Source organism: Xyrauchen texanus, chromosome 35, assembly GCF_025860055.1.
Source record: "Xyrauchen texanus isolate HMW12.3.18 chromosome 35, RBS_HiC_50CHRs, whole genome shotgun sequence".
Taxonomy (NCBI): Eukaryota; Metazoa; Chordata; class Actinopteri; order Cypriniformes; family Catostomidae; genus Xyrauchen; species Xyrauchen texanus.
In genome coordinates, this window is record NC_068310.1 from 30,708,780 (window position 1) to 30,719,028 (window position 10,249).

The window sequence follows — 10,249 nt, forward strand, 5'->3', positions numbered from 1 at the left end:
CAAATCAATATTTTCTTCTGAGAGAAAAAAGACACAATATACATCAGGACTTCCCCTGAGGATTTAGCACTATCTCTCATTCTTATGTTGACTGTCTTTTCCCATTGTATGCACTTGCTTTTAGGAGCAGCCAACATTAAAGTGCTCCACACTCAACATCTTTGATGTGCTCACCTTTTACTCAGGGCGCATGACAAACCTTTATATGCCACAGATATTTCTACCTGACGGAAACAACCCATGAAATCTCAGGTAGGTGTCTGATTTTGCCTGAAAGTGTACTTACCCCATACACATAGTCAAGATCCGTTTGAGCAACACACAGTCAGCTCCTCTTACTTCAACTGCCTGAACCCATTTTCTGCTTGTTTCGTTCTCAAGTCTCCTCACCAGGGGGAACATGGTCGACAATAGGCCTTAATTAAAGCATGCTGAGGGCTGACAGAGCTCATTCTTCTCCACTGTGTCCCGTTTAAAAATGGGCCTCCCATCCTGTGCAGTCCACACCCACCTCATCTTGGCTAATTTCGAGTGGAACGGGCAAGACTTAATGGAAGACCTTGGATGACAGTAAGTAAACGCGACCTGCTGGGCATCTCTGATAGTTTCTTTTGTGCTTTCTTGCACAGTGTAACAGCATTACAGTTTTGTGTGCTGTGTTGGCTCCTATCTATTTTACTTAAAATTTTCAAACCAGTTTTGTGATTTGCAGTCCATGTGCCACCATACCTCTGTTATCTTTTTGTGTTTGTGTGGAAAGTCAAGTGCTGCAAAGTTATCCTGAACAACTGGGCAAATAGATAAAATATCACACAGAGTCAAGTCTAGATATTTATTTCTTACATTTTAGAATCATTGTTCCCCTCCTCAAGGCCTGTAATCCATCTTCAACATAGCAGGTAAAAACAACTTAAAGCATAAAAAAGTGTCACAAGTTTTTTTTAAATTTTGTTTTAATTTGTGCATCACATTACAAGTTTTTTAAGGCAACCCCCCAAACAACAACAACAACATTCTTTCATGCAATTATGCAATTTGTTTTCTCACCAAAACCTACCGTAATTTTGTTTTTCGGTGATTTATTCCTATTAGGTGCATTCTCATTAACAGCTCACACTGTTCACACCGAGGGCACGATTTTCTGCATATAACCACTCATCATTTTCTTTTGACTTCCACTGGTAACTATGTTTTTTGTTGTATTGACAAGAGCAGCATGGACATTAGTTTTATTTTTAATTTTTTCTCCCCTTTTCTCCTCAATTTGGAATGCCCAATTCCCAATGCGCTCTAAGTCCTCGTGGTGGCGTAATGGCTCGCCTCAATCCAGGTGACGGAGGATGAATCTCAGTTGCCTCCGCGTCTGAGACCATCAATCCGCGCATCTTATCATGGGGCTTGTTGAGCGCATTACCACGGAGATGTACCCCATTTGGAGGCTTCACGCTATTCTCTGTGGCATCCACGCACAACTCACCACGTACCCAACCGAGAGCGAGAGCCACACATTATAGTGACCAGGAGGAGGTTAACCCAACTTGACTCTACCCACCCTCTAGCAACCGGGCCAATTGGTTGCTTAAGAAGCCTGACTGGAACCACTGTTTGTGGTTACTATGATTTCACTTCTAGGGGTGTAAATAGCCAGTTTCATCACGATATGATCTTGTATCAGTTCTCTTAGCCAGTGATCCGATGTTTGCCAATACTCCAAAGTCTGCCGTGATATGATTACGATAATAATTGACAATAAACTTTCTTCAGTGAAGCCCCTATACCGTATATTAACATTTTTAATTAGGCGTGCAAATAGTGTCTGCCACTATTTCCACTGGTGTGCTTATTGCATCTAACACTCTTTGCATGTAGTGCAAAGAAGATACACTTAGTGCAAATAAAAGTTAAAGAAAAAAAGTTTACAAGTTTTGTGTTCTAATAAAATAATTAAGTACAGTAATATGGTTAGAGGTTACTTGAATTGTTTACCATCTCTGATGGATACTGTACTCTCTGTGTAGATGGAAAGACTATTGAAAGGTTAAAACAGACAGTAAGTTAATAAAACTGTCAGAACACAGAGGAAACTATGCTTCAGTAATCAATTAGAAATGTAGGAACATTGCTTTTAGGTGTTTTGTTTTTGTCACTGACTAAATTGTTACTGCAAGTTTATATTTCTTACCCACTTTGCAATTTTTTAATCATAAACCTCACAAAATTTTGTTAGGTTTCTCTGAAAACTAGTTTTAATCATTGTGCTTCTCAAATAAATATATTTTGTTTCAAGGATGTTCAGATATTTTTAATGGAAAACAAGACAAAAAATACTGATTAAGTAACTGATTCTTTTGCAGTGAGTTTATTTCCGATACACTCCTTTTAGCTTTTTTTAATGCAAGAGCAGATCCTGTGTGGACGTCCCCTTAGGTGTGAGGATGTTTGCTTTGACCTAAGAGCAGAGAAACTAGAAATCCAGTGGTCCCTTACACTGGCATTATAACAGCTTAAGGCTGTGTATCCATGCACTGGTAAAGCTCATTTCAAACACTCAGAGGGGCAGCTTTGGCTGGAAAATGACCCAGCAACTTTCCACATGATCGAAAACATCTGTCAGAGCCTTCTTGCTGTGCAGAGACAGAAAATTGCCCGAAGGGTTTCTCTCCAAGCCTTGAGGCTAGATATCCAGACAACCAGCATCAATGTGCTATTCCACAGATACAGCCCACTCTGAAGGCCTTTAAAAGATTGCTTAAGTAATGAATGCACATAAATGTTGAACCTCAGGCAGCCCTCGTTTGATATCTTTGAAGACTTATTTCACTAATAATCTTTTCTTAGGTACACTTTACACTTAGAGCTTTTGGAAGATACTCATTAGCTCTGTTTCAAAAACTTGTGAGCTACCTACATACTGCAGATAGCATTTTAAGGCAACATTGGAGCACACCTGACACGAAGGCCATTCCAAAAGGTTTAGGCAGCTAATTTATTTTTCATTAGAGACTTTGTTTTGGCAAAAGGCTAAGGCACCATTTTATGTGTCCTTAACAGAGAAGACAATCCAAGAATGCATTTTGGACGAGCTCAGTAAAAAAATCATCCTCGATGGCAGATGGAATCGTAGGAAATGTCGACCATAATTATATTTACTGAAACTAATGTAATAACTACTGAAACATATCGATTAACATAGTTGTATCTGATTAACTATTTTACAATTTGGCAGCCCACTACGATTTGGAACAGATCTAATGTCTTTTATTGTCCACTTTTATTGCACTTACCTGGCCGCATGGAAACACCTAACTTAACCTACATTTTTGCAAAGTGATTTTTTCGAACACTAGATTCACTACAACAAAAATAACCTTTATTACCATGCAAATCAGGACTAAAAGGGCAGGTTATTCTTTCAAAAACACTTTCATTTTGCACTGCTTCTCACACAATGCTATCTTATGACATCACTATCTTATGACTTACTGTAGCGCATTACAATTTTTTATCGTTTGCGTTACTTAACTAACCAAATTTACAAGCTTGTTCAAATGTGATCAAATTGCGCAGTAGCTCAACTTTGCACTTGCAATGCAAAGTACTAGGGTACAAATTGTAGCGAATCAGCTCTATATTCTTCCACCATTAGGAAGCGAATCAGATCTATGAAATATTAATAATCAATCATAACTTGTTACCAATATCGATTATGAATATTTGGATCAGTTAATCGGGTTAACTTGATGTAGCTACATTAACATTACAACCAAATACTCGGTTCATCCAGTGAACACTCAATTTTGGTTATTAATTAATTAATTAATAGAAATGTACATTTCGGGGCAAGGAAATGTCTTTCTTACTAAGTATTAAGAGCAAGTAGTCAAAATCTATGATTAGTGACTTTAGATATGAGCTTGAGACACAGACAACTTTACATGTGACATGAACAAGACTTTATTAACTAGACTAAACATTTAAACTACTCTAACATACATATACATACATTCATACAGTTTACCAAGGGAAAGAGGGCTGAAGCAGAATACAGGAAGGCAAGAATTTATAGCATTGTTTGAAGTTCAGCAGATCAACAGCCTGAGCAAACCATCATATTAGTTCTGACCGCCCTTTTTAGAAAGGGGTTAAGGATACTTAATGTATCAAATAATGAGACTAAGTTTGATACTTGCATGTCCCATTTGAATTAAACTGTCCTGATGCAATTTGTTGAGGCTCCAGTTGATCTTTGATGATGTTGTCTTGATGAGAGAGAGAACCAGTGAGAGTCAGAGGATCTTGGTGAATGGGCAGTCGAGGCCGTAGCCTGGCACACGCTTGGGAGTCCTTGGGGCCTGCTAGTTTGGCATCATTCAGCGAGAGAGTGAGAGAGCACAAGGCTCAGAGAACCAGAAAGCAAGAGATAAGCGACAAGAGAGAGAAGAGAAGAGAGAGCTAAAAAGAGAAGGGAGCAATTTTATACCCTCAGGGAACAGGTCCCACCTCTCATTGGCTCGACCAATAAGAAGGGTTTGAGTTCTAGGCGGGAATTTGGTTTATTGCTCTTTGTTGTAAAATTGCCCATTGCATGTGCAAGAAAGAAAATAGGAAATCTACTTGTAATACTAATATGTTGTTGTTATCGACATATCATGTACACAGTCATTTCAATCTTCAAAATACCAAGTTATAGAGACCAAATATGCCACACATATAATTTTGGTTAACCATAGTATGCAAAGTCTGAAACATTAACCCATTAGTTTGCAAGAAAACATAGATCAAGCACATTTAAGGGAAAATGTGAGATGGCACATTAGATACATGTCAATATTTATCACATGGATTATATATATATGTATATGGAATTAACAGGGTTCATTTCTCTTTCTCAGTAAGAGAATGAAGGGAGGGTCAGCACTTCTCTGAACATTCTTTTGGAGGTCGTAAAGGCCTCCATTACTCTGGGCATGAGAGAGTTCCTTTGTCAAAGCTCATTTGCATGTTTATGACAGTAAGAGATTTTGGGCTGAATGACTCAAAAGATAGTAAAACATCGCGTAATATCATTCTACAGAGATCTTATATTCGAATTCAGCTCGGACAAATCGTAAGGTTTAATTTGATACCAAGAAAGGTATATTTAGTACACTTAATAAGGGAATATACACTGAGGCTATTAAATATGAGGCCTCAGAGTTTAAAACACACAACGAAACAGTTCTAACGAGTTTGATATACCTCAGAAATACACAACATACAGGGATTACACGTATTTCATTAGCAATATGCAGTTCTGTGTTTAACTGAAAAACACACACACACACACATTTTTACGTTCAAAGTTTCCCCCTTCCTGTCCACACGATAAGCACGTGGTGAGCATGCGGATGTCACATGCGGTTCTCTGTCAATAGTTCGTTGTCTCTTTGTCAATACATTTATTGTGCTTGTGGAGGCTGGTTGGCGCTATTTCAGTAATTAGGGGGGTTTTTAACAGTAAGTTCTTGTTTGTTCGTGAATCTGTTAAGGCCACTGATCCTCCGCCATACCTTACAAAATCCTGTAGAGCACGTGAGTCGACATGTAAGGAGAAAGAGTCATAGAAACACCAAAATGACATGGTAGCTTCAGCAATTGTGTTTTCATGAGAGGGAACAGTTTCTAGATATGCAAGCCAGATTCAAATACACAACACCCACATGAGCAACTAGCCACTAGGTCACAGCTCCAGCCTCATTGACTTATGTTTTGCATTTGCATTAGACTAAATGCTGCTATTCCATCCGAGACTGAAACCCTTTTCTTATTGCAAAATGAGACCTATTGGCCCATGTACAGCTCAGTGATTCCATTTCCCTCACATTCCTTAATGACATCATGTCCACAATCAGAGGACTGTGGACTGTTAGTTGAGGGCAGAATATTCTGGTTAAATGGAGCAGAATGATTAGCAATGCTCAACTGCTGTTAGGAAATGTGTTAGGGTTAACCACATCTTATAAATCACGAAAGTCATTTCTGGACACACATATGTAGGCCTACATATTTTTCTCATTGAATATTCCGTTTCACTCCCATATACAGTATGCCACATTACATAAGTTAAATGGATTGCGAATGCCATTTCATGTTGACTTTAATCTTGTGTGCTTTGCACATATGCACACGCAGCATGTAATGACACTGTACAGATTAGATGCGTACAACATACTGTGACATTTAAAGAAACACACCCACAAACATATTATGTGCTGGAACTAAGTGCACACTCAATAACATCTTGCTCAGCTACGTTCCCCATCATCCCTGACATTCCCCAGACTTCAGCAGACACAATACTGAAGAAAAACTGCCTCAGGACTGTATTTAGACCTAAAGAGTGACCTAACATGCTGCTCTGTGCACATTTATACAAGCGGTCAAATTTTTTGAAAATAGGACCCTTTTGCTTGTTCATGCTGCACACAAATCCAATTCATTTTTCAGACCTGATCTTTAGGACTGACTGTCTGCACTGTTGCAAGTGATGAAGTCAGATCTGTTTGTTCATTGCTGTCAATATCCAGGGTATCTACATCAGTTGCTATATTAATGACTTAAGTGTTGGTAGGATGCCAAGAGACTTTAGTAGAAGTAGTCACTGTGAATTATTTCTGAAATAATGTATTTTACATATATCATGCATATGCTGTGTCTAAAGGCCCCTTCATGCTGAACGTGGCGTGAAAAACGGAGACAAATTGCCAAAAATAGCCCCTTCACACTAGAAGCGACGAAAATGCTCGATAAATACTTGTCATTAGCATAAAAAGAAAATCCTCACTTTGTAGGCATACAAATGCTCACTTACGATGTGAAAGTCATTGTTTCTATTAAAAAATACCCATCGCAACAAAAAGTTTTGTTTTGGTTTAAAAAGGCCTTGATGCAACAGTTCACTATATAGGACTTATATGAAATATGTCATAAATGGCTAGACACTACTGCACATTGCATCCCACATGAGCAAAAATAGTGCAGGTACTCTCCTCGTTGGTATTAGACTTGATTTTTGGGGGAAATAAAATATACTCCGAGACTGTTTTTGTTCGCAACATATGTTTGTTTAAAAATAAATAAATAAATTTGGGGTTTTATACTTAAGGCACGCTCTTCAATTGTTCAGATGAAAACTGAACTGAGGCCAAACTCCCCCATATTTATCTTACCTAACACTTTTTTTTAAACTAACAACTTAACATGGAAAACAAAACTGTTAATAATATGCATTTATTTACATAAAATTTTTATTTAATTACATTAAAAGAGGTATTTAATTAACATTTTTGGCTGTAAATTCCTTCTAAACAACTGGCTGAAGAACAAAATATGACCTCACCCCCTCAACTAACAAACTTACTTTGAATGTAAAAAAAAAAAATACAGTGTAGGGTTATTGGGGCGGCTGTGGCTCAATCACAGGATTGGTGGTTCGAATCCTGGCCCACTCCTTGGGCAAGACACTGAACCCCAAGTTGCTCCCAATGGCAGGCTAGCACCTTGCATGGCAGCTCTGCCGCCATTGGTGTGTTAATGTTGTAGATGTGTGTACAAACTTACTGACACCTCGTGTAGAACTCAGGTCTGCTCTTTTATTAATATTATTCACATCTGCCTTATTTCCGCGTTTCCGCTTTTTTACTAGACCTCCTACGTCATCTTGTACGTCATCAACATAATCTACAAATGTGTGTATGAATGGGTGAATGTGTCACAGTGTAAAGCGCTTTGAATACCGTTAAGGTTAAAAAGGCGCTATATAAGTGCAGACCATTTATTGCTTATGAAAACTGAGAAAGAAGATTTAGATTTGCTAAAGATTTGCTCAACCCACATAAGAGAACAATGTAGAACTGTATTTTTAATAAATAAATGTAAAACTGAAAAAAGAGCAGTATGTCTGTTTTATCTTTTTTATTAATATTAACCCCGAATCGCTTGACGACCACTGATGCTGCTGCATGTGTCGAGTGTTGTTAAACTCACCTCTGAGTTTTCGACAGAGAATGCTCGGATGTTTACCACGATTTTATCAAAATAATTTGGATGGTCAGATAAAAGTGATTGTGCCGGCCTCTTCGAATTACTGACTTACATTAAATAAAGACATTACATCGTACTGGGAAAAACTGTCGGTACTCTGTAGACTAAATTAGAGAGGTACAGGTACAGCGTACCGGTGAGTACCCGCCCACTTCAAGCAGTGCACTGCACACGAGGGGAAAAAAATACTACAGACCAACCTATTTTCCTATTTCATGTTTTTTTGCTGTTTAAACTACAAACAACTAAACCGATTTGTCCTGGATGTGCAAAAAAAACAAAGCCTTCTTTGAAAACTTAAATGTTTTGCCATGGTGGATTAAGCAGGTTCTTATCAGTTGAAACGTGTTTATTCCGTAATTTTTATATCCTCTCTTCTTTTTCTCGTTTTGTTTTTCTGTCTGTATTTTTGGGCCACCATACAGCTCAGTTACACACTCTTCACCTGTTACTTCAACAGCAGAAGGCTCTCCTGTGAAGTGCCTTTTCCGTTTGTGTGTGTGTGTGTGTGTGTGTGTTAAGCCCACTCCCTGAATTCTGGCTACACATACTGTATGCCCAGTCACACCTACTCTCAGTGGACAGAAAACCCCATCAAATTCTGTCTTTCTCATCTATTCATGATGCTCTCTTCTCCTTTCTCCCTTTTGAATCTCCTCCTGTATTCACTGTTAAGCAGTAGTAAAGGAAAGCAGCGGAGAGTGAATGAATCACATTATCTATCAAGGCCATCGTGTAGGTCATTACTTTACGATAAACTCAAGCCAGTTATGATTACAGGCAGTGCAAATTAAAAGCCTGTCATCCAAACCATGAAGTCGCCCCATGATAAAGCACCTCAATCTCACGCAGAGCCCTTAAAGGGATAGTTCACCCTAAAATCAAAATTATGTCATTAATTACTCACCTTCATATAGTTTCAAACCCTTATGACTTTCCAGCGTGGAACACAAAAATTGAAGTTCAGCAGAATATCTGCTCACAAAAGAACAAAAAACTTCAATAAAAGTGCCATTAATGCAGTCCATGTGACTTGTGCTCTATTTTCCAAGTGTCCTGAAGCCATGTGATTGCTATGTGTTAGCAGTGTTGTGTGTAATTTAATTAGAAAGTAATAAATTATACTGTAATCTAATGAATCTTTAGTTGTGAGTACATTACATTGCCCTACTTGTAGTCAGATTACAGTTTTACTTTACTTGGATTGCACATATTATTAAAACAATATTATATACTGTATGTAGAATATATTTAAACATGAATTATGTAAATATGTAATTGTAATTGTGTTTTATGACAGCTGAAGGGTGTGTGCCGGAATGTTTTAGAAAGTAACTTAAACGAATTAGTAATGCGATTACATTTCTGATAAAGTAATTCGTAAAATCAGTAATCTGATTGAAATATTAGTGTAATAATTAGTCATTTGTAATGAATTAATGACTTATTTGAGTAACTTAACCAAACTGTGAGTAATAGACAGGAAATTAACGAACTATTTAGAAAAACAAACCCATTGCGCTAGGTTTGGCATAAGTGATTTCACATTGCATTGGTTCTTGTAAATCACATGACCATTCGTGGAGTCCCAAGATTAAAGATGCGGAAGTATGAATGAGACTTGGCATCTACTGCAATAGAAGATTTTCAGTGATTTATGTCTTATATTATGGTCAGTTCATCACACTATGTTGGCACTTTTAAAGTGCTTTTTTCTTTTTTGGAACTTAGCAGTACAAATTACCATCCACTATATTGGAAAATAGCATATTAGACAATGTCTGCATAGAAGAAAGAAAATCATACAGATCTGAACTAACTCAAGTTTAATTTATTTTCAGAAATCCATGTTTTTTAAACTGAAACTGAAACACTAACAGGGTCGAAAGTGATTAATGAATGCTTTTGATTTTCTAAAATAAAAAAATGTCACTGTAGCAGCACCAGCCAGGCCATGCAGTGATCTGTTGAGGGTATTGAGGGTACTTTGCACTCTAAAGAGACTTTATTAAATTAGCTAATGGATAATATTGCATTGAGGATTTCATATAAAGGGTTATTTCCGCCGTGGGGAGGACAAGGGATTGCGTCCATGTGTGCTAGATTTCAGTGCCTAATGTACTGTATTTCAAGTTCCAATCATTGAAACAAGATGTGCTCAAAAATG